This window comes from Leucopleurus acutus (genome assembly GCF_964270905.1).
Source record: "Leucopleurus acutus genome assembly, chromosome: X".
Lineage (NCBI taxonomy): Eukaryota > Metazoa > Chordata > Mammalia > Artiodactyla > Delphinidae > Leucopleurus > Leucopleurus acutus.
Window position 1 is genome coordinate 35,334,781 of NC_139148.1, and position 25,103 is coordinate 35,359,883.

Genomic DNA, 25,103 nt, shown 5'->3' on the forward strand with positions numbered 1-25,103 from the left:
TCCACCCCTCGCTAAAGGAGGCCACGAGGTTCGCCCCTCCCCCGCAGGTCCCTGCAGACAGCTGAGGTCATCCTCACCTGAGAAGGGAGGAGGGGTGGGATTACCGCCCTCTCCGTTGCCCTGGGGCTCTGGGCCCGGTGTCGCGGGGCGTCCTGGCGGAGGCTGGCCCATGTCCGCAGCTGCCTGCCGGGAGCCGGAGCCTGTCAGCTCGAGCGGCAGCGAGGGAAGACGTTTCTGACACAAAAGCCCAGGGGAATCCGCGGAGGAGCTGGGCTGTCATTACTTATTAACAATGGGCCTGATCCCCAGCCGGGCAGGCCCGGGGAAATAGCCTGTGGGGAGGCCGGCCTCCCCGCTACGAGGTGAATTAACACTTTCAGGGCAGGAGTGAGCTGTTCGGGGGGAGGGGGTCAATTGTCACATTTTTGCATGTAAGAGGGGCCATCCTTTACATACGAGGGGCGCGCTCGTCCTCATCTTCCCCTCCCCCTCTCGGTGTCCTCATTCTTCTCTTCCGTTCTCTTGCCCCCTCTGGTTTTAAGCCGGCAAACCCACAGGATGTGGGAGACTGCGCTCCTAGGGAAGAGGAAGATTTGAGCGTGCACGCAGCCAGAAACCTGGGGTTAACGTCCTGAGAGAGGGCCCGCGGAGGCCGGGAGAGGCAGCTGGAGCTGGCAGCTCCTGGTTGCAGACCAGGAAAGGTCAGCAAACTAGCTGGTCGTTAAAGCTGGTTATTGCCTATTTTCTCCCCCCCGAGGGGTCCTGGGCTCCGGTGCCAGCACGCTCTGTCCCGGCTCCGCGATCTCAGGCGGGCAGAGCCACCCACCCGTGGTGTTGCAGGTCGGGTTTCCTGGGGAAGCAGATGCTGAGACGGAGATTAGCATGCGGGACATTTTGTTAGCATTCTAGGATCAGCACCTGGAGAAGGGAGGGGCTGGAAGCCGAAGCCAGCAAAGGAGGAAACTGAACTACAACGGTAGCCCGACGGAAGCCTCGGCTGACCCCACAGGGAGCTCCGGAGCTGGGGTGACCCTTCGGAGTGGTTCGGAACTGGGCTGGAGGGGTGAGCCTCCGGAGGCTGGCGTGGGCTGCTCCAGAAGCCGGCATGGCCCTGGGCAGGGCGGTTTCTTCAGCCTTGGGGAAGGGCTGACAGCTGAAGTCAGGCTGCAGGCAGCCCTCCAGCAGCCGAGGGTGTGAGTCCTTCCTTCCGGAAGGGGGAACACAGCCGCTACCATCACCCTGCCTCCCCCGGAGGACGGCTGAACTGAGGCTTCGCCAAATCGCAACGGGGGCATTCCTCAGGATTCCTGCCTCCGCACAGAGGCCAGCCTGGCCTCCTTTCCTGCTGCATCTCCTCCCACCTCTCCTCCCATGCCTCTTTTCTTCCCTCTTCTCTGCAGGGGCTATTCCAGAGGTTTTCAAAATTTTAAAGGCCGTCCAATCCGGTGGGCCAGCGGAACTGCCCTAATTGAGGCCGAAGGTCAGGGAGCCCCTCCCTCTGGCCACCGTTGTCTTGCTGTAAAACACTTTGTAATCTGTAAAAAGCTGGCTGGCTGAACCCAGAGCATTTTTTTCCTTTCTAATTGGGCGGTTCCAAACTTCACCACAGGGGGTGCTAAATTGTCACGGGCTCTTTTATCTGTGTCAACGGGAGCAGGAAACGTACAGTTGTTATGTGTCTGTAATGTAAATTCCGTGTCCGGATGTATGTATCTGTTCGGTTTCATCTACTTTAGGAGAAGGTAGTCGGCCTAACTGGGGACACGCATTTAGGAATAGTCGGCCATTTTATTACGAGTCCTCGCTCCACAGCCCCCCAAGACCTGAGCTTCAATCAGCGCCAGAGCTCTTGTTCATTAGTATAAAGGGCCTTAGAAACGAGTTCCCACTGGCGGAAGCAGTTCGAGGCGGGTGGATTGGTCAGGAATAGGAGCGGTACTTCGGCTCTTGCAGGTGCAGACCGGGAAAATCTGGTGTGCTCCGTGGTTGGTTCTCGTAGGAACGGCACCGTGGGCTTGATTCCTAAGTGGTCCTGCGTGCATCTAGCGGCTGATTTGGTGGACTGTGCGCGCCTGGAGTCGGACTAGAAGGTTAGAGAATCCCGCTGCAAGACTTCCCTTGTATTTGCCTCAGGCAGACTTTCCTGAGAGGCGGCTGCTGGAGCTTTTAAAGGATGGAGGGCTGGAACGTCACGGAATTTACAGAACCAGTTATGTGGCTGCTTTGCGTAGCTTGTTCAGAACTTGGCCTGAAGACTTCCTTTCACAATATCCTGGTGGCACGGTATGGAGAGAGGCCCTACCCCCTCGCCCACCTCGAAAAAGGTACAGAGACTTACCAAAAAGAACCTAATGGGGTTTTTTGCAAGACCAAACTGGCTTAGGTCAATTAGCGCCAGCCTAAAACTCCACCCCAGATACTCTATAAAACCTTAATCAGCTGTGAATTCCCACCTTCTCACATCAATAACCACTGTACCTCCATATTTTCTCACGGTATGTATAATAGGGGTCTAATCCTTGCGTCCTCTGTCATAAGTTGTAAGGACCATATATATTGTGTTCTTAAACCCTGCCAAAAGAGGTTGGATTCACAAATTGGAGACTTATGTCTTGGGGTTGGGGGAAGGTTAAAAAAAAAATCAGTGCTCAGAAGTGTCCGCAGCAGGGAGGCCCCTGGTGTTCCTTATCAGCAGAAGCGTTTATTAAGGGCCGGTGTGCACCGGGACCACGAACTGCACTGCCGCATGTCTCCACGTTTCTAGCTCAGATGAAGCTTGACTAGGAGCAGTGTCCATCCACACATGGATCCTGCACACAGATAATCAGTGCACAACTCAGGTGAGGAGATTAGATTAGATCATTAGATCTGACGGCTCGGAATGCTGGTTGCCTGCTGAGGAAGGGAACCAGGGCTGTGATTTACGTTCTCAACTTGGGTTAAATCTTCTCTCCCTACAGCCTGGTCCTGAGGGGTGGAGAGTCAAAGTCACCAGGAAACAGAGGGTTCTCAGCCAGCGCTATTGTGCTCGCCTGTATCAGGTACGCCCCAATGCTCAAGACCTTAGAGCACAACTGGTTCTGAGTGTCTTTCCGTCCCTTTCGCGGACAAAGCGTTTTCACTGGCAATATCTGGTTGGACCTTTACAGCTGCTGAAAATGTGAGGGTTGCAGGGCAGACAGCTGCATCTCCTTGAGCTCATCAGTAGCTACCTCCCTTGTTGCTTGCTGATGGAAGTCCAGATTTTTCCTGATATTGGATGGCAGTGTGTTCATGGAAGGCAATCTTAACCCCAGATGATTCATAATTAATTACCCTAAGCCAATCATGGTACAAACATTACTTCTTTTTTTTCTTTAAGAAAATTCTAGTTGATTTACAATGTTGTATTAGTTTCCGGTGTCCAGCACAGTGCTTCAGTTATACATATATATCTATTCTTTTTCAGATTCTTTTCCATTATATGTTATTACAGGCTATTGAATATAGTCCCCTGTGCTATACAGTAGGCCCTTGTTGTTTATCTATTGTATATATAGTAGTGTGTATATATCAATCCTAAGCTCCTAATTTATCCCTTCCCCCCTTCCCCTTTGGCAACCATAAATTTGTTTTCTATGTCTATGGGTCTACTTCTGTTTTGTAAATAAGTTCATTTGTGTCATTTTTTTAGATTCCACGTATAAGTGATATAATGATATTTGTCTTTCTCTGTCTGGTTTACTTAGTATGATAATCTCTAGGTCCATCTGTGTTGCTGCAAATGGCATTATTTCGTTCTTTTTTATGGCTGAGTAGTATTCCATTGTGTATATACGCCACATCTGCTTTATCCATTCATGTGTCGATGGACACTTAGGTTGCTTCCGTGTCTCGGCTATTGTGAATAGTGCTGCTATGCATATCGAGGTGCATGTATCTTTCCGAATTAGCATTTTCGTCTTTCCCGGATATATGCTCAGGAGTGGGACTGCTGGATCATATATGGTAACTCTAGTTTTTTTGCAAACATTACTTCGTGATGATTTAATTTAGGGATGTCCCTGTCTGGGCCAATAGAGCTTAACAGGGATCCTGGTGGGGGGGGGGGGTTCTCAGAAGTATTTTTCTCCTCGAAGAAAGAGAAATGCTTATGGAGATTGCTGCCACCATCACCCATCCACGTTCTGCAGCTTTCAAATGCTGTTGTAAGGATATGAGATATTGGAGCAGCAGCAGCCATTTTGTGACTGTGAGGGGATGATGGAACGGAAAGGTAGAAAGAGCCTGGCTCCTTGATGACCTCTTTGGCCGTCAAACCCAAGACCACCTGCCTCTGAGTTTCCTGTCATATGCAAGATTAATATACCCTTATTGTTTAAAATGCTTTTTATTGGCTACACTGCTGAGAGCATCCTAATGGGTACAATCCCCATTTAATAGTTTAAAAAGTGAGGCGAGATTAGGTCATAGAGTTAATTAGTGGCAGAGAGGGGCCTAGAATCCAAGGGTTCCAGTTTCATCCAGGGTACTCTTCTCTACCTCTGAACTCTCCAGAGTCTTAGGGAACCCCGGGGTCCTCCTCAAGGCCAAGGGTGCCGATGATTAGGCTCTGTGCCCCTGTCTCTCTTCCTACACCCAAATCAGAGCAGCATGGCTTTTATCTGATTTATCTTATTGGCCTCTCACTAACATTCTGTTCGAAACAAAAGACTATGAGGCCTAAACTTATTTCAAAACCACTGTCCCACCCCTTACCGTTTACAACAGCGGCCAGCTCTTCACGCCACCAGAGTGGAAATTGTAAAGAAAGTGTCTTTTCTGAGAGGAAATGCGGGGAAGGGGGGATATCTTAGTTCCCAGGTTTAAGCCCAGAGATCCTAGCAAACCGCTCACTCACATGCTTACACATACACGCCACAGACACACACACAAATGCACTTCTGAAGCACGTGCATGCAGACGCACTATTCACTTGATTTTTCATCCTCTTAGGCGCTCTGGAGTCGTAAGGCAGAATGAGACTCAGTGAGGCTAGCACAGGTGCTGGGGTTTACGGAAGCCCCCGGAAGGCCAAGCGTGAGCAAAGAGCTCCTGCCTTGGTTCTGGAAACTGCAGCAGGCGAGGCCACACTTGTCATCTGGTCTTGTCCTTGGCTGTTCCAGACTCCAGGGCCACCTCCATTCTCGAGACCCAGCTTGTCTTGACTTCTACCACTTGCTCTCAAGGTGCACCAGAATTGGATCTGGGCACTTCGATCTGATCGGGTGGGCTCCGCGCCACACCACATGGGCCCAGCAGCCCCGCTCGGGCTGGACAGAGTTCTCAGGCAGGATGCTTCATATTTTTCTGGGGTGCCGATTCCTGATCCAATCAGTGGTAACAGGGTAACAGAGTTAAATGACACAAAACACAGGTAGCAGCTTATGCAAAAGGAACCTGGCTCTCCTTAAAATGGGGTTATGAGCATTGCAAGTGCCTGACATTTTCTCAGCACCAGTGTAGCCTCCCGAGAACAACTGGGAACTGCCTTCCTCCCCTCTCTCAACTCCTCTATGTGCCCCCTCCTTCCCTTCCCTTCCTTCGTTCCTTCATTCAGGAAGCATTTCTTCATTGCCTTCTGTTCCCGTTATCTATTGCTGTGTAATAGACAGTCCCCAAACTTAGTGGCTTCCGAAGAAAACCATTTTATTATATCTCACAACTCAGAATTCAGGCAGGGCTCGGCTGGGCAATTCTTTTTTTTTTTTTTTTTTTTAATAAATAAATTTATTTATTGGCTGCATTGGGTCTTCGTTGCTGCGTGTGGGCTTTCTCTAGTTGCGGCGAGCGGGGGCTACTCTTCCTTGCGGTGCGCTGGCTTCTCGTTGCGGTGGCTTCTCTTGCTGCGGAGCATGGGCTCTAGGCACGTGGGCTGCAGTAGTTGTGGCACACGGGCTCAGTTGTTGTGGCTCGCGGGCTCTAGAGCGCGGGCTCAGTAGTTGTGGCGCACAGGCTTAGTTGCTCCGCGGCATGTGGGATCTTCCCGGACCAGGGCTCGGACCCGTGTCCCCTGCATTGGCAGGTGGATTCTTAACCACTGCGCCACCGGGGGAGCCCCTGGGCAATTCTTTTGCTCCTCCTGGCATCGCTGTGACCACTCAGTGGTATTCGCTGGCTGCTTGGCTGGTCAGGAAGGTCAAGGTGGACCATGACGAGTGCCTGGGCAGGAAAGGCTAGAACGTTTGGGTCACTGGGCTGCACTCCTTCTTTATGCCACTCCGGACCCCTCCAGTAGGTGAGTGTGACTTTGTACGTGGTGACTGTAAGCGTGAGCGCTGCAAGAGACAGGAATTGGAAGCTGCCAATCTCTTGAGGGCTGGGCACCAAAATGGGCACAGCATCCCTTCTGCCGTACTCTATTCGTCAAAGAAGTCACAAAGGGGCTTCCCTGGTGGTGCAGTGGTTGAGAGTCCACCTGCTGATGCAGGGGACGTGGGTTCGTGCCCCGGTCTGGGAAGATCCCACATACCGCCCGCATACCACAAAAAAAAAAAAAAAAGAAGTCACAAAGGCCACCCAGATTGAAAGGGGGTGGGACGAGAGCCTAGTCTCTGTCCTATCTATGGGAGGAGTGTGAAAGCATGGGTGGCCAGCTTGAAGCTGTCACCTCTCCTATCTGCTGGGAATCGTGAGAGATGCTGTTAAGTAAAAGAGCGAATAACACGAGTACTGCTATTTCGTTCCCTTTTTCCTTCCTCTGGGTTAAGTCCAGATTTGGGGGTAGACTTTCCCATTTCCCCAAGTTACTAGAGAAATTCTGCTTGACATTGTAGTGGGGGTGAGTGCAGCAGGGAGATGAGAGACAGAATCTGGGCAGCGCAGGGCTACTCTTAGGAGGTCACGTGGGCTGGGGGGTGAGATCCAGGAGAGAAGACACTGCAGCTGAGATGACCGTGGCGAGGAAGGGCGTGCGGGGGTAGGGTGGCAAAGAGGAAGGCGCTGTGGCGATCCTCGGGAAGGGAGGACCTTGACGTCTGAATCTGAGTTCCTTCTAAAAGCAGAGCCTGAAAATGAAGACTTGGGTGCAGGGAGTTCCTTTGGGAAGTGACCCCCAGAAAGCATGGTGAAGGGGAGGGGAGGGAAACCAGTGAAGGGTGAGCTGAGGGGCAGGTGGGCTTCCGGGGCTCAATCGTGCTGGAGCCCCCGGGAGACTCTGCAGGAGCCGCTCCAGAGTTGTCAACTGAAGAGCAGCAAAGCTGTGATATTTATACACGAAATTCCTTCTGTCGTTGATCAAGGGGTGATCCTAGCGTCTTAAGCTTCCAGTACTTTTGCCCCACTCTGCACTGGTGACCATGCCAGGATAGTCACTGTGTCCGGGAGCTGCCTGTTGGTGACCTCCAGGGTGGCTATGAAGGTCTGCCGAAATGGCTTATGATGAGAATTTCTAGTCCCTTTGCGTGGGACATGGACAGGGCCTCTGCCTCACACGCCTCCAGGGGGCGCCCGTCACATTGTCTTTCACGTGAAGTGTGCCCCCCCTGGATGTGCCCCGTAACCCCCCCTCCTCCACCTTCCCACGAATTCGTCATTACAACCCACAAGGCCCACGAATGCTTTGGGAGCCAGCAGATTCTCTCTGAGGTACGTAACGAATGCCAAGTCCTAAGTCAAAGTCGGCTCTGGGCCAAAACAAAGACGCTCATGGGGACAAGTGGTGCATGCGGTTACCCTGGACTGGTCTCCGTGCAGCACAGAGTCCAGGAAGAAGGGGAAAGAAGCACCTTCATAAACACCAGGCCAACCTCTGGGGCGCCTTTTCGTGTTTTCCAGTGCTTAAGAAACACGTGGAGTACTTAATCCACTGAGGGCAGACCAAGTTAGCAGGTTCGTTCGCCCTTTGTGGAGAAAGCGACTTGACCCCTCTGAGTTTCCGTCTGCCCGTCTAGAGTCATCTCTGAGGCCTCTTAGTACCCTAGCAGGCTGTGGTCTGTGATTCTACGGGGAAGGAGTGAGACGATGCGTCTCAGTGAACACTGGGAAGTTAAAAGTACTGTACAAACTGAAAGCTTTTATGCGATTGTAACTGTTATGGCAACACAGAGCGCTCTGTGGAAACAGCCTCCACCTCGGTTTATGTCCTCCTGTAGGAGCCCTGACCCCACGCTCCATCACCCTGCCTCCCAGACTCCTAGCAGGATCTCTGTGTCCCTGGTTACTCCATGAAACCTATGTTGAAAGACTCTGCCTTTCTAGTGGTCTCTTCTTGACAGGGGAAGAGGGGACCCCAGACCCCTAGTTCATCCATATGCCCTAGGATGCCTCGGGCCACACCACAAGGGGCCCATTCACCAGTTCGTGCCCATTACTGCATTCTGCGTGGACTCTGATGGGTGTGTTGAGACAGGCAGGCCTTTTTGTTCCAACTGCCCTCGGTTAGGGGGCCTTTTCCAAGGTCCTGATTCTGATTCTAAAATTATCTCTAGACTGCCTCCTTAGGATGCTCTTGGCTGCAGGTGACAGAAACCCCCAAGACAGGAAGAGCCCCAAGATGATACTTCAAGGCTCCTCTCCTCTCTAATCCTCTCAGCTCTGCCTTTCTGGGTATGTGTGTTCAGTTTCAGCCTCCAACTGGTCCCAAAAAGGCTGCTGAAGTTCCGGGCATCACATGCAGGTCCACAATCTCTAATAGCAAAGAACAGGCCCTTCCAGCCAGAAATGATATTCAAAATATTCAGCAACCAGTACAGCAGGGTATGGACCAGTGAGAAGAAACTCTAGCTATACTGGCATGGGCCTGCTGAATGTCAGTGTTTCCAAGGTTGCTTCTGTAAGAAGAAGGAGGGCCCCCACCAGAATTAGCTCATAGCTCATTGGCCGGCAGTGGATCACATGACCCCACCAGTTTCTGGGGTTTAGAATGGTAAAGATTTTGCCATGAATTGGGGATGGAATCCCCTTTCTTTTCTTTTCTTTCTTTTTTTTTTTTTGCGGTATGCGGGCCTCTCACTGTTGTGGCCTCTCCCGTTGCGGAGCACAGGCTCCAGACGCGCAGGCTCAGTGGCCATGGCTCATGGGCCCAGCTGTTCCGCGACATGTGGGATCTTCCCGGACCGGGGCCCGAACCCGTGTCCCCTGCATCGGCAGGCGGACTCTCAACCACTGCGCCACCAGGGAAGCCCGGAATCTCCTTTCTTGAAGGTGGACATGTGAATTAGATTCAAGTTCCTGTAGCAGGTTGGAGGCTGGGGGAACCCATCAATCTCACCTGCTTCCCAGGCTCACACCTCCCCACCATCACCCCTCTGAAATCAGACTCCTTATGCCGGCCTCAGATCCACTGTTAAATCGACCTGAATATCTTGTGTGTGTGTTTTAACAAACTTTTTATTTTGAAAACACTGCAAACCTACAGATTTGAAATTGCAAGAATAGGGCCACAAACTCCCATATACACTTCACCCAGATTCACCCATTATTGACATTTTACCATATTTACTCTGTCTCTCTCTCCACACACACACACACACACACACACGCACTCAGTTGTTGTTACTTTGGTGGAATAATTTAGTCAGTGGCAGACATCTTTTTTTTTTGCTTTTTTTAAAAAACTTTTTATTTTATATTGGAGTATAGTTGATTAACAATGTTGTGACAGTTTCAGGTGTACAGCAAAGTGATTCAGTTACACATATACATGTATCCTTATTTTTGTTGTTTGGCTGTGCTTGGTCTTTGTTGCGGCATGCAGGCTTCTCTTTAGTTGTGGCGCACAGGCTCAAGAGCACGTGGGCTCAGTAGTTGTGGCACGCAGGCTTAGTTTCCCTGCGGCATGTGGGATCTTAGTTCCCTGACCAGGGATCGAACCTGCGTCCCCTGCATTGGAAGATGGATTCTTAACCACTGCACCACCAGGGCAGTCCCCCATGTATCTGTACTTTTTCAAATTCTTTTCCCATTTAGGTTGTTACATAACGTTGAGCAGAGTTCCCTATGCTATACAGTAGGTCCTTGTTGGTTATCCATTTAAAATATAGCAGTGTGGGGCTTCCCTGGTGGCACAGTGGTTAAGAATCCACCTGCCAATGCAGGGTACACGAGTTCAAGCCCTGGTCCGGGGAGATCCCACATGCCGCGGAGCAACTAAGCTTGTGCGCCACAACTACTGAGCCTGCGCCCTAGAGCCTGTGTGCCACAACTACTGATCCCGTGCGCCTAGAGCCCGTGCTCCACAACAAGAGAAGGCGCCACAATGGAAAGCCCGCGCACGGCAACGAAGAGTAGCCCCCGCTCGCCACAACTAGAGAAAGCCCGCTGCAGCAACGAAGACCCAATGCAGCCATAAATCAATCAATCAATCAATCAAAAAATATATATATATATAGCAGTGTGTACATGTCAATCCCAAACTCCCTATCTTCACTCCTAAATCTTGAGTGTGGTTCTCCAAAGAACAAAGACATTTGCTTACATAATCACAGTACAATGATCACATTCAGGAAACTGAACATTAATGCAATACTATTATCTAACACAGAGCAGATCTTCACATTTCACCAGTTGTCCTGAAATTGTGCCCTTTAGTGATTGCTCTGCTCCAGGGTTTTATCCAGGATCACATATTATTTCTGGCCACCTGGTCACTTCACTCCCGTTCAGCCTGGACCAGCTCCTCAGCCTGACCTTTGTTGTTCCTGATACTGACAGTTTTGAAAAGTACAGCCCCTTTTTGCAAAATGTCACTCAGTTTGGGTTTGTTTGATGTTTTCTTACGGTTAGATTCAACTGAGCATCTTGGTTTTGCCCCTTTGCTGCTTTCTGCAACTGAAAAGTGCTTTAAGCTTTTATGAAAGTTATCTTTATGATGTCTGCAAAGTATAAATATTATTCGGTTCAGTCAGGCCCATTTCATGGATGGACAGACTGAACACTTCTAAATGAGGCAATTTGGGAGAGCCTAGGATAAGGTTCATCGAAGAGGGCTTGTGACCAACCAGCAATTTCTGCTCAACTGTCTGCCTTTCTACCTCTCCCTTGCTCACACCCCGTCTCCCCTTCTCCTTGGGCTTAATTGATAGGTGAATTAATGAATGTTTGACCAGGCCGGGGGGGGGGGGGCGCAGGAGGCTGTTTAGAGCCTGCAGAGCTTGCTTTTTAGGTAAGGTGGGGATGAGTCTGCCAGCAGCCTTCCAGTGACAAGGGCGTGATGGATTTCCCCCCATTCTTTTGATATCAGTGCTTTTGTTAGTTTGCATTTTATTCAGTGCCTTTTCTCTCGGCAACTCAAGGCCTTTTGCAGAGTCTTACGTAACGAAAAAGAATTCTGCAAGGTAGGCAGACCGGGCAAGGCCACAATACGTAAACCACATTCCCTATACACACACGCAGCAGCCTTGCTGGGGCCCATCTGTGTTGGGGCAGCGACATTTGACATTTGTGGCACTTAGAGACCATAAGGGAGCAAAGACATAGGCAGAGGGGGATGCGGTTGCCTTTGCTAAGCTCCAAGGAGGCCCCTCTCCCTGTGCTTGGGTGACTGACTCTTAAATAAGAAAAGGGGGGACTTTAAGAGAGAGAGGTAAGGGAGGGAGGAATGATCAAAAGGAAGGAGTCAGTACATACAGGAAAAGTTGCTCAACAACCTTGGTCATCGGGAAATGTAAATTCAAACCACTCCGAGATCACAGTATACCCATCAGAATGACTAATACGTCAAAACTAATACTAAGTACCGGTAAGGATGGGTAGCGACTGGAACTTCATAGGCTGCTGATTGGCTAGAACTTGGCACAGCCATTATGGAAAACTGAACGGTAACCACTAAACTGAACAGATTCTCACCCTATGACCCAGCAGTTTCCCTCCTGGGGAAATACCCACAGATGAGTACATACGTTCACTAAAAGACCTGCAAAATAACGTTCATCACGCTATTCCATTAGCCCCGAACTAGGGACTCCCCAAATGTTCATCAGAAGTACAAAGGATAAATAAAGTGTGGTGCGTTTATGTCGTGGGATATCATGCAGCAATGAAAAAGGACAACGTACTTCTTTGTATAATATATAGACACTCTCATGTGCAGAATGTGGAGTGAAAGAAGACAGACAATAAAGACCGAATTCTGCATAATTTTATCTACATAAAGTTTAAAACCGGGCGAAAGTAATCTGTGGGGGCAGAAATGAGAAGAGTGGTTACCTACTGACTGGGAGGCATGAAGGGGCCATCTGGGGTGCTGGTAATGGTCTGTATCTTGACCTTGGTGCTGAAGAACACATGAGCTTACTTTGTAAAAATTCATTGAGCTGTACACTGATGACATGATACTTCAGAAAAGTTTTATAATAAGGCAGGGAGGAGGAAGAGTTAGGGAAACACAGATGTGTCTCTGTTGGCGAGCAGGTTGGATTCCACTAACTGTCCTTGAATCCATTTGTTCCTTTATCCAAAGGGACCACCACTCACTCCACCTGTTCGTGGCAGCAGAGGTAGTATACCTTTTTATTTCCTGGCACTTAGCCTTCCATCAAAGTTTGTGGGCCAAAATTTCATAAGCAGAGAAGCTTCTATTCAGAGCAAGGCTAAGGGCATTAGCGATTTATGACTTCATTCATTGATTCATTCATTCAGCCATCAAAGACACGATGAGTTATGTGATTCTGGACGCCTTTGGCTAGAACTATTCATTTCTAGATGTCCTCTCATCAGCAACAGGACATTTCAACCCATCTGGGGAAAAAGTCAGAGGTGGGATGGGGACTTTAAAAACTGCCTACTATCCCATGTTCCCTAGATTTCTGAATTGGGAGGCTAATTCCTGCCAGAGTGGAAGATGACAAGGTAGTGACAGCTTTGAAAGAGGGTGTACTAGTTTCCCAGGGCCCCCATAACAAAGTACTGCAAACTGGGTGGTGTCAACAACAGAAATGTCTTGTCCCATCGTTCTGGGGGCTAGAAGTCCAAGATCAAGGTGTGGGCAGGGTTGGTTCCTTCTGAGGGTGTGAGGGAGAATCTGTCGCAGGCCTCTCGCCTAGATTCTAGTGGTTTACTGGCAATCTTTGGCGTTCCTTGGTGTGTGTCTGTCTCCAAATTTCCCCTTTTTATAAGGACACCAGTCATACTGGACTAGGGCCCAGTCTAATGACCTCATTTTAACGTGATTACCTCTGCAAACCTTATATCCTAATAAGGTCACATTCTGAAGTACTGGGGGGTTAGGACTTCAACATACAAGCATATCTCGTTTATTGCACTTCGCTTTATGGTACCTCACAGATACTGTGTTTTTTACAAATTGAAGGTTTGTAGCAACCCTCGGTTGAACAGTGCCATTTTTCCAATAGCGTTTGCTCACTTCGTTTCTCTGAGTCGCATTTTGGTAATTCTTGCAATATTTCAAACTTTTTTACTGTTATCGTATTCGTTATGGTGATCTGTGATCAGTGATCTTGCGTGTTACTATTGTCATTGTTTCGGGGTGCCACGAACCGCACCCATGTAAGATGGCGAACTTAATCGATAAATGTTGTGTGTGCGTTCTGATCGCTCCACTGCCTGGCCATTCCCCCATCTCTCCCCTTCTCCTTGGGCCTCCCTATTCCCAAGACACAACGATATCAAAATTAGGCCAATGAATAACCCTACAGTGGCGTCTAAATGTTCAAGTGAAAGGAAGGGTCGCATGTCTCTGACTTTAAATCAAAAGCTAGAAATGATGAACTTAGGAAGGCACGTCAAAGCCAAGATAGGCTGGAAGCTAGGCCTCTTGCATGAAACAGTTAGCCAAGTTGTGAATACAAAGGAAAAGTTCTTGAAGGAAATCAAAAGTGCTACTCCGGGGAACACACAAATGATAACAAAGCAAACAACCTTATTGCTGATATGGAGAAAGTTCTAGTGGTCTGGATAGAAGATCAAACCAACCACAATATTCCCTTGAGACAAAGCCTAATCCAGAGCAAGGCCCTAACTCTCTTCAATTCTGTGAAGGCTGAGGGGGTGAGAAAGCTGCAGAAGAAAAGTGTGAAGCTAGCAGAGGTTGGTTCATGAGACTGAAGGAGAGAAGCTGTCTCCAGAACAGCAAAGTGCAAGGTGCAGCAACAAGGGCTGATATAGGAGCTGCAGCAAGTTACCCAGAAGATCCAGCTAAGACCATTAATGAAAGTGGTTACACCAAACAACAGATCTTCAGTGTAGGCGAAACAGCCTTCTATTGGAAGAAGCTGCCATGTAGGACTCTCATAGCTAGAGAGGAGAAGTCAGTGCCTGGCTTCAGAGGACAGGGTGACTCTCTTGTTAGGAGCTGATGATGCAGCTGGCACCTTTAAGTTGAAGCCAATGCTCATTTACCGTTCCGAAAATCCTAGGAGCCTAAAGAATTATGCTAAATCTACTCAGCCTCTGCTCTATAAATAGAACAACAAAGCCTGGATAATAGCACATCTGTTTACAACATGGTTTACTGAATATATGGAGCCCACTGTCGAGACCTACTGCTCAGAAAAAAAGATTTGTTTCAAAATATTACAGTGTACCCAAATGCTCTGATGGAGATATGCGGTGAGATTCATGTTGTTTTCATGCCTGCTAACGTAACATCCATTCTGCGGCCCACGGATCGAGGAGTCATTTCGACTTTCAAGTCTTATTATTTGGGAAATACATTTCATAAGGCTATAGCTGCCACAGATAGTGATTCCTCTGATGGATCTGGGCAAAGCCAATTGAAGACCTTCTGGAAAGGATTCACTGTTCTTGATGCCATTAAGAACTTTCGTGATTTGTGGGAAGAGGTCAAAATATCACATTAACAGGGATTTGGGAGAAGTTGATTCCAACCGTCTTGGATGACACTGGGGCATTCAAGACTTCAGTGGAGGAAGGAACTGCAGATGTGGTGGAAATAGCAAGAGAACTAGAATTAGAAGTGGAGCCTGAAGATGTGTCTGAGTTGCTGCAATCTCATGATAAAACTGTAACGGATGAGGAGTTGCTTCTTATGGATGAACAAAGGAAGTGGTTTCTAGACGTGGAAACTACTCCTGGCAGAGATGCTGTGAAGATTATTGAAATGACAACAAAGGATTTAGAATATTACATAACCTTAGTTGATAAAGCAGCGGCAGGGTTTGAGAGGATTGACTCCAGTTTTTGAAAAGAAGTTCTACTGTGGGTAAAATGCTGTCAAACAGCATTATATGCTACAGAGAAATCGTTTGTGAAAGGAAGAGTCGATTGACGTGGCAGACTTCATTGTCTCATTTTAAGAAATCGCCACGGACACCCCAACCTTCAGCTACTACCACCCTGATCAGTCAGCAGCTGTCAGCATAGAGGCAAGACCCTCCACCAGCAAAAAGGTTACGACTCACAGGAGACTCAGATGATGGTTTGCGTTTTTTGAGCAATGACGTATTTTTACATTAAGATATGTACATTTTTAAAGACATAGTGCTATTGCACCACTTAACACATTATTGCCCGGGGGATTTTTGCAGAAACTAACGCCTGTGGCCGGTGATTTGTTCTGTAAGTGAATATTGAAACACCCACGTTTGAGTAAATATCAACAACATTTTTGCACTTAATGTATTTATTTGAAACTTTGAACATGTCTTGCTAAAGCATTCTAATATTTCGTTAGAGTGTGATAGGCGGTATAGCAGGCACCTCTGTGCAGGGGAACAGAACATCTATTACAAAATATGCCGTGTTTCACTGTGCTTTCCCCTGGAAGAGCAGACTATACTTTCTGGCGGCATTTTTTATTTTAGTCCTGTGGGTATCATTTCCTCTAGAAGATGTTCGTTTATTTTACCTGGTGGTCGACAGGGTGGGTCTTTGCAGGGGGCTCTTTCAGAAACGCCACAAGAAGGACCAGGTGCGGGACTACCACTACGTTCACCAGGATGGTCAGTTACCCATTCTCTAGCTACTGCTAACAAAAATTGCTTGTAAGACTTTTTATTCTGTGCACTAAGGCTACAATAAATTTTTTTTTTTTTTTTTTTTTTTTTTGCGGTATACGGGCCTCTCACTGTTGTGGCCTCTCCCGTTGCGGAGCACAGGCTCCGGACGCGCAGGCTCAGCGGCCATGGCTCACGGGCCCAGCCGCTCCGCGGCATGTGGGATCCTCCCGGACCGGGGCACGAACCCGCGTTCCCTGCAACGGCAGGCGGACTCTCAACCACTGCGCCACCAGGGAAGCCCAGGCTACAATAAATTTTAAACGCATTGAATACACCACAATTAATCAAATAGAAACCCACTTTCTTATACCATTTTCGAGTTTTCCAGAGGATATTGAAGTTTGCCAGATATTGATCAGATCGATCAGCTCCTTTCATATATTTGCCGTACTCTAATATACAAGTGGGCTTAGTTATCTGATGGCCAGTCCTCCTGTCTAACTTTCCTGTAGATGCTGTGGAGGAGTCATGAATAATGTCGCCATGCGGACTAACCTCTTGTCTTTCCATATAAGAAGAATCACTTCTCCCTTCTGTAAGAATGTCATTTCTCCCCTCTGTAGATTTTTAGATCTCTCCTTTAATTGGTTTGGTAGACCACGACTCTCTCTTATAGTCCCACAAACTCTGGTTTTATTTTTCAACAATATTTCAGATGTGGACACACTGTTGTAATGATTGTCTTGGTAAATATGGTGCCATGAACCAAGATAAGGTTGTAGGACCGATAATATTGTTTCTTGCAGTTTCTTTCCTTCACCCGTGTAAATCTCAAGGTTGCGTATATATCCAGTTTCACTTTCGCTAAGCGCCCTGACCAAAATTCCATATCTTGTAAGTTTTCCGGGATTATAGGTTTTGAATCTGAGTCGTCCTCTCCACTTTATCTTTGCCTCCTCAAGTGATAGCTCTTGTTTAGGTATATAGATCGGTTGAAATTTGGGTAGAAAATAATACAAAAGAGATTTAACTTTTGAAATTCTGTCTGCAGGAAGCGGAGCTTCTGAGTTATCGTTAAAGTGAAGAAATGTCATTATTTGTTTGAACCTTCTTCTCGTCATAATCTTTGGAAAGGTAGGTGTTTCAAGTAAGGGATCAGTCGGCCAATATTCTTTCCAGTGTGACTTTCTTACTTGTCCCATCAAAATTACTAATCCAGGAAACTTCTCCGTGTCACTATTGGTTACATCAGTCCATGTTAAAGCCTTATCATACTTTTTATATGATTTTTCATTGGGTTGGTGATACAAGTTTGTTTGAGAAGCGACCAACTTGAAAAAGCCGTTCCAAAAATTAATTCTGTTGTTTCACTAACACTTTGCAGGTTATTACATTCAATAGTTACACCTGACACACCTGTAAAGTCTTCTAATTTTCGTGAAATGTGAAGTCTTCTAATTTTCAATCCACTCTTCCGTAGAAGCAAAGGAGCATTCTCCAGCACCGTGAGTTTCATTTTCATTTTCCGTATCAGAATCAATCACTAAGGTTTTTTGTCTTTGTTTGGTCTAATATTCACATTGTCTGAATCAGAACTATATTCTGAAGAACTGTCATCTTCTGAGATGCTAGTATATATGTTGCTCGGACAATCAGAGAAAGTATTGGTATCTGCATAAAATTCACCAGGAAATTTTTCTTCACTCCAAACTTTGCGACGCGTCATTTTTGAAAATTTTACGGTAGCAAACTTGCATTTATAATATACACAAGGTTGGAACAAAAACCTAAAGGAGCAAAATGTGAATGATAGTGAGAATCATAAGTTGTATAATGGACCCTTGATCAATTTTAAGCTCTAACAGCTTCGCATGGTGATGTTAATTGTATCACTCTCTAAAAACGTATTGATATGTCTCCGGTCAATAAGGTTCGGGTAGCAAAAGATGTATTTATACGTCTCCGGTCAGTAGATTGTTAATTTAGTGTAAACGTAACTTTCATATGCAATGGCAAACCAAAAATGGGTGTGACTTGCTTTATTGTAATATTCACTTTATTGCGGTGGTCTAGAGCCAAACCCAGAGTATCTCCGAAGTCTGCCTGTATATTTTGGTGGGGGATACAATTTAGCCAGAGGGGATGACTCCATTCAACACTGTCCTTCCCTGTCCCTACACTGTGTCTGGCTGATGAGGGACCGGTAGCTTCTGTTTCTTCTTAAATTTAATTTTCATTCTATATTGGAGTATAGTTGATTTACAATGTTGTGTTAGTTTCAGGTGTACAGCAAAGTGATTCAGTTATTCATATACATATATCCATTCTTTTTCAGATTCTTTTCCCATATAGGTTATTACAGATTATTGAGTAGAGTTCCCTGTGCTGTACAGTAGGTCCTTGTTGGTTAACTATTTTATATATAGTAGTGTGTATATGTTAATCCCAATTCCTAATTTATCCCTCCCCCCACCTTTGGTAACATAAGTTTGTTTTTGAAATCTGTGAGTCTGTTTCTGTTTTGTAAATAAGTTCGTTTGTATCACTTTTTCAGATTCCACATATAAGTGATATCATGTGATATTTGTCTTTCTCTATCTGACTTACTTCACTTAGTATGGTAATCCCTAGGTCCATCCATGTTGCTGCAAATGGCATTATTTCATTCCTTTTCATGGCTGAGTAATATTCCGTTGTATATATGAACCACATCTTCTTTATCCATTCCTCTGTCAATGGACATTTAGGTTGCTTCCATGTCTTGGCTCTTGTAAATAGTGCTTCAATGAACGTTGGGTGCATGTATCTTTTCGAATTATGGTTTTCCCTGGATATATGCCCAGGAGTGGGATTGCTGGATCATATGGTAGTTCTATTTTTAGTTTTTTTAAGGAACTTCCGTACTGTTCTCCATAATAATTGTACCAATTTACATTCCCACGAACAGTGTAGGAAGGTTCCGTTTTCTCCATGCCCTCTCCGCATTTATTGTTTGTAGACTTTTTGATGATGGCCACTCTGACCAGTGTGAAATGATACCTCATTGTAGTTTTGATTTGCGTTTCTCTAATAATTAGTGATGTTGTGCAGCTTTTCATGTGCTTTTTGGCCATCTGTATGTCTTCTTTGGAGAAATGTCTATTTAGGTTTTCTGCCCATTTTTTATTGGGTTGTTTGTTTTTTTGATACTGAGCTGCATGAGCTGTTTGTATATTTTGGAGATTAATCCCTTGTTGGTTGCTTCATGTGCAAATATTTTCTCCCATTCTGTGGGTCGTCTTTTTGTTTTGTTTACAGTTTCCTTTGCTGTGCAAAACGTTTTAAGTTTCATTAGGTCCCATTTGTTTATTTTTATTTCCATTTCTCTAGGAGATGGGTCAAAAAGGATCTTGCTGTGATTTATGTTACAGAGTGTTCTGCCTATGTTTTCCTCTAAGAGTTTTATAGTATCTGGTCTTACATTTAGGTCTTTAATCCATTTTGAGTTTATTTTTGTGTATGCCATTAGAGAATGTTCTAGTTTCATTCTTTTAATGTAGCTGTCCAGTTTTCCCAGCACCACTTATTGAAGAGACTGTCTTTTCTCCATTGTATTGTCTTGCCTTCTTTGTTGTCGATTAATTGACCATAGGTGTCTGGATTTATTTCTGGGCTTTCTATCCTGTTCCATTGATCTATATGTCTGTTTTTGTGCCAGTACCATACTGTTTTGATGACTGTAGCTTTGTAGTATAGTTGAAGTCAGGGAGCCTGATTCCTCCAGCTTCATTTTTCTTTCTCAGGATTGCTTTGGCTATTTGGGGTCTTTTGTCAGTAACTTGTTAAGCTTGTGGGGAGGGGAAAATGGTTGGCCTGAAGAAGAATTAAAGTGTCCCCCAGAGAGAAGGAGGAAAAGCTATGGAAACATCATGGCTGCAGGCACAGGCTCAGAAGCCAGGCAAATTCTGGTTCCACGCATGGACCCCCACTCTTATTGTATGACCTTGACCAAGTTAAAGTTAGGTTCTTTAAGCCTCTGTGTCCCCATCTCTAAAGTTGGGACTCGACTTCCCACTTCCCAGGGTAGTCCTAGGGCTCAGCTTCGATCGTACATGTGAGGTGTATTTTGCTGGGCTTCATGCCGGACAGCACATAAGACAAGTGAGGAATTATTGTTTGGTCCTGGAAGAGACTCAAGGAGGGCAGAAACGTTCAGTCGGGGTTGTAGTAGCTGTGGAGAGAGCAGTTTTAAAATGATTAACCATTTTTTCAGTGATTTAAGGCATATAGGGGTCTGTTTTTTAAAATGCAAACCCCGTAGAAGGGTTCAAGGTGAAAAGGGCCTCTCCGCAGTATATGCCCTAGGCCTTCAGGCCCACATCCCTAGAATTTTTTTTGATACACAGATGGGACCACAGCAGATCCTATCTGTCGTACCCACTCACCTCCCCTGGATCACCTCCACCCACTCCCAGAGGCACCTGCAGACATTTCTACCAAAGTTTACCTCTTCCTGTATCTCTCTGCGTCAGGATAATCGCTGGCCAAGGAGATATCTGCTGGAACTTGGGGTTGGCTGGAAGTAAGTGTCCAGGAATGAATGCCCCTCGACCAATGAAGGACTGGAGTTGGTGGATAAATACCCCAGCTTCCTAGCCCCTTGGTGGCATGATCCTGAGGTGCGTTCCACACAGACCCTTAGAGGGTCCCCACGGGACTGAGCCCCAGATGCCTACGGCAGGAACCCACTCACTGATACAGCCTTTATCGGCATCGCCCCGCCCTGTCTCGCTTCCCTCTTCCTCACTGTGCTTCCTGGATCACCTCCCAAATAATGACATGCACCCAGATTCTTGTCTCAAGGTCTGCTTTGGGGGAAATCCAACGAAGACTGGGACAATACTGTCGCACACTGTCTGCACGGAACATTCTTCAGCCAGCAGTCTGGCTCCCAGACGTTTTCCCATCAGCACATACTGAAGGTCTGTTTATCATTCGAAAGTCTGGGTGCGCCATGTTTAATTTAGCCAGTCCTCTTCCGATGGACATTTAGGTTGCTTCCAGGTTTGGCCTGTTATGAACAATGCAGCAATGAGCAGCTCCGTGCACGTATCTTTCTGCAAATGGGCAAATCGATCTGAAGGATTACTTTCTAGAAGTCCAATTGCTAGGTCAAAAGCTAAGGGAACAGTTTAGCTCAGGACCCAAGGGTGGAGCTGGAGTTCAAGATTGGAGGTGACAACAGTAGAGTGGCTCAAGCCTGGGGACACTGTTTGCAGTAAGGAACCAGCATGCCTGAAGAGGGGCTTCCCTTCTGCTTCCCCTGGAGTCAGTGTTTCCAGGAAGAATCCCACCGTCCGTTTCACCTGCCCACACCCCGCTGCCACGTTCATGCCGTATAGTTGTTTTTCGAGCCGAAGTCTCCATTATTCAGATGAAGAACGACTTGTTTTGAGAGGACGCACTTCTGAGATCTTCCTTCCGGCTGATGAAATTAATTTTGAAGGTAGGAGGAATCGGGGAGGAGGCCAGGAACGAGTCCATAGCACACGCAGGGAGTGTTTTCTATAATTTGGCGACTCTTTCCACTCGTGTACACTTACAGCGTTTGCCTGCTCATAAGCCTGTGCAGAAAACAAAATTTAAAAGCATCAGAATACTTCTTTGTTCTCCTCTCGAGTTATTTTCTGGCTGCTGGCTGCCTACTTGATCTCACCTTAAGATGCAGAGAAAGGTGCCCCAGACCTTGCTCTGGGGACTTGAACTATCAGAGAGATGAGACGACCAAGGCTGGAAGCGGCAATGGCAACCACTGCTCAGCAGGTCAAGGTTAAGGGCAGAGAGGAGGGAAAGGAGTACTCTTTCCCTGTCTTTTCCTTTTTCTTCTTTCTCTGGTGTTTCCTTTTCATCCTCTTTGTTTCCCTTTGTCATTGGAGGCGGGGAGCAGGGGCAGAGACGACACACACCACACAGCTAGGACTCATGTGGCCTTAGGGGATGTTCTCTCAGCTGCATGGGGACCATCCCACTCCTGGAGCTGTGAGTCATGGGGTCTGGAGAGAGAAGTGGCAAAGGGAGCTGGTCCTTCCTGGCACCCCGGCAGAAGTGGGAAGTTGAATTCTGACCTTGTTGCCGAAGGTGTGCAATTCAAAGGAGGGATGTGGTCAGAAGTGATTGGGAGAGGTGGTGATGCTGAGCGGCGACCTTATTTATTGAGCGCTGACCCCCTGCCAGTCCCGTGTCATCAGACAGCCCACAGTTCTCTTCCTTCATATCCAAGGGAAGCCACTGTGGCTGAAGCGTGGCTGAGGAATCTCAGACGTGCATAGTCTCCAGGTGGCTGCAAATCCCGCCCCTCCCCCAGCTCCTGCTGCCCGTCTTTCGCGCTCCTGTCTCCCCCGTTGAGAAGCAGTAGAGTAGCTGGGAACGGGGACTCCGGAGCCGCACGGTCTAGGCTAGAATCCCAGCACTGCCACTGACCAGCTCTGAGACCTTGGACGAGTTACGTAACTGCCCGTGCCTGTTTCCCCCTCTGGTTGCTGTGAGGGTCAGTGTTTGAGAACTGATTCTAACAGTGCCTGACGCATGCTCGGCACTGAGTATAAGAAGTGTTTGTTAAATTAAAGTGGTGGTGTGGCCCCCTGGCCTGTGAAATGTAGCAGCCTTGTACTGAAGGTTTGGAGGTGATGGTGGGCGGTCACAGGACAGTGAAGGACGAGAAGCCACCTAAGGACGGACACACCAAATCTACAGCTACACGTGGAACCGTTTCCTCAGAAAACTAGCTGAGCAGCTCCTTCACGTCAGCAAACCAGAAAAGAGCCACATCAAGGAGGGAAGGACGGGACTTCCCCGGCAGTCCAGTGCTTAGGACTCTGTGCTTGTAGTGCCGGAGGCCTGGGTTTAATCCCTGGTTCGGGAACTAGGATCCTGCAAGCCGTGCTGCACAGCCAGAAAAAAGGAGGGAAGGAAAGGCTGAGACACACTGTCACCATAAACCCCACGCTGGCATGGTGACCCACCATCAGGAGGGAACTCACAAGCCTGGAGCTTCTCCCTGAGGAGTGAAGGGTTTAAACCTCACATCGGGAACCCCAACTTTTAAGACCTGCACCGGAGGTATGAGTCCGCGAAACACCTGGCTTTGAATGTCTATGGGGCGCGCATCCACGAGACCCAAAGGTCCATAGCAAACCGAGAAAGAGCTCTCAAAGGGCCCATGTGCAGAAGGAACTTCAAAGCGAATGTCCCACAATATCCTGGCTGACTGCCCTCATTAGGCATCCATCTCTGGCCTCTGTCACCTAAGCCTCCGAGGGCTGCAGTTTTGCAGTTTACTTCCTCTCCCTTTTGAGACCTTTCTCCCTCCAACTCTCTTGCCCAAGCCTGGAGGAGTCTCCGCCTGCCTGTGGAAAACTCAAATTTCTCATCTCTCTGGTCCCAGAGCAAGTTATCTCCCTGTGTTCCAACTTCTCCATCCTTAGTGACCTATTCGTGATCTTAGTTAATCTTAATGATGCTGAGTTCTGCTGTTACCCATTTTATAGCTGAGTAGATAATGACCTAAAGAGATTGTCACAAAACCACTTGGTCATGGAGCTAATGTTCAAACCCAGCTCTGTCTGCCTGCTCGCTCCTAACCATATAAGGACCCCGTATTGCCTTCCCATCCCCCAAGAAAACGATTTTAAAGGAGACCAGAATTTCTGTGCCTTACTCTCTGAGTGACCCTAGGTTCCGCTAAAAACACTATTGCTCCTACCACTATGCAAAACAGTATGGCGGTTTCTCAAAAATTAAAAATACAACTACCGGCTGATCCAGCAATTCCACTTCTGGGTATTTATGCAGGAGAGTTGAAAGCAGAGAAGAGAGATTTTTCACACCCGTGTTCATAGCAGCATTATTCACGGTAGCCAAGAGGTGGATGCAACCCTAGTGTCCAACAAAGGATGAGTGGATAAACAAAATGTGGTCTGTCCACACAATGGAATATTATTCAGCCTTAGAAAGGAAGGAAATTCTGCCATGTGCCGCTACGTAGATAAACCCTGAGAACGGTATGCTAAGTAAAAGAAGCCAATCCCATAAAAACAGACTGTATGATTCCACTTGTATGACGTAGCTTGAATGGTCAAATCCGTAGAGACAGAAAATAGAAGGGTGGTTGCCAGGCACTGGGGAGGAGAAGAAGAGGAGTTATTGTTCAGTGAGAACAGTTTCAGTTTTGCAAGATGCAAAAGTTCTGGAGATCTGTTGCACAACGATGTGAATCTGCACTGTCCCCTTAAAAAATGCTTGGTCAATTTTATATGATGTGGTTTTTACTACAATTGAAAACGCTGAAAAACTAAAAAGAAAATTTTAAACATGCTTGCTTCTCAAATGCTCGACGTTTAACCCACCCTCTGACCCTGCGTGATTCTTTTGAAATCTCCTTTAAGAGCACAAGTCCTGGACCGATAGATCTGACTCTACTGGGAAATTGCTAAAGCTTGCCCAGGCCATCTCCAGGCAAGATGTTTCTTTACACCTGCTCTGCCCAACTGTGCCGAGTTCGGAGAATCTTAACACGTTGCGGGTGTCAAGACCCTCTTAGAATCTGATAGAAGTTGCCACCCTCTCCCCATCTCCACACCCTGAATGCACACATGCATTGACACAAATCATTTTCCTCATGATTCAGAGGATTCCTTGCTACCCTGGGTCCTCTCCATGGTCTTTGAAGGACCCCAGAATGAGATTCCCTGTGTCTCGCTCAGATCACAGCGCCTCCCCTGATGGGTTCAAAGATTTCATTGTTAGTCATCTGCCTTCCCTCTGGGTGAAATCAGGGAAAAGGAGAGCTTCTTATAAAAAGGTTGCATGTGGCATCTCATTCTACCAGAATGGTGTTATATTACGTGTGATAAGTCACCGTAAGACATCTCTGTGTACAGAGTAGTGTGTGTGTGTGTGTGTGTGTGTGTGTGTGTGTGTGTGTATGTGTGTATGTAAGTATAGCTACTCTAGGGGCAGTTAATTAGCATTTGGAAGAAACTAATCAGGAACCCAGACTCCAGAAGTGGCTACTGAAGTACTTCACATCTCCAGATCTAAATCTACACCAAAAAAAAAAAAAGAAAAAGGGCTTCCCTGGTGGCGCAGTGGTTGAGAGTCCGCCTGCCGATGCAGGGGACACGGGTTCGTGCCCCGGTCCGGGAAGATCCCACATGCTGTGGAGCGGCTGGGCCCGTGAGCCATGGCCGC

General features: G+C 47.3%; 1 protein-coding gene across 1 annotated transcript in view; it reads left to right on the forward strand.

The window, feature by feature from the left end:
* The first annotated feature begins 227 nt into the window (after window positions 1-227).
* ATP6AP2 (ATPase H+ transporting accessory protein 2) overlaps window positions 228-25,103 on the forward strand; it is a 132,220-nt gene continuing 107,344 nt past the window's right edge. The window contains exons 1-4 of the mRNA XM_082865262.1: window positions 228-362; window positions 2,961-3,041; window positions 16,927-17,009; window positions 17,260-17,380. The gene's annotated coding sequence lies outside the window, so the exon portion shown is untranslated. The remainder of the gene's footprint in view (window positions 363-2,960; window positions 3,042-16,926; window positions 17,010-17,259; window positions 17,381-25,103) is intronic.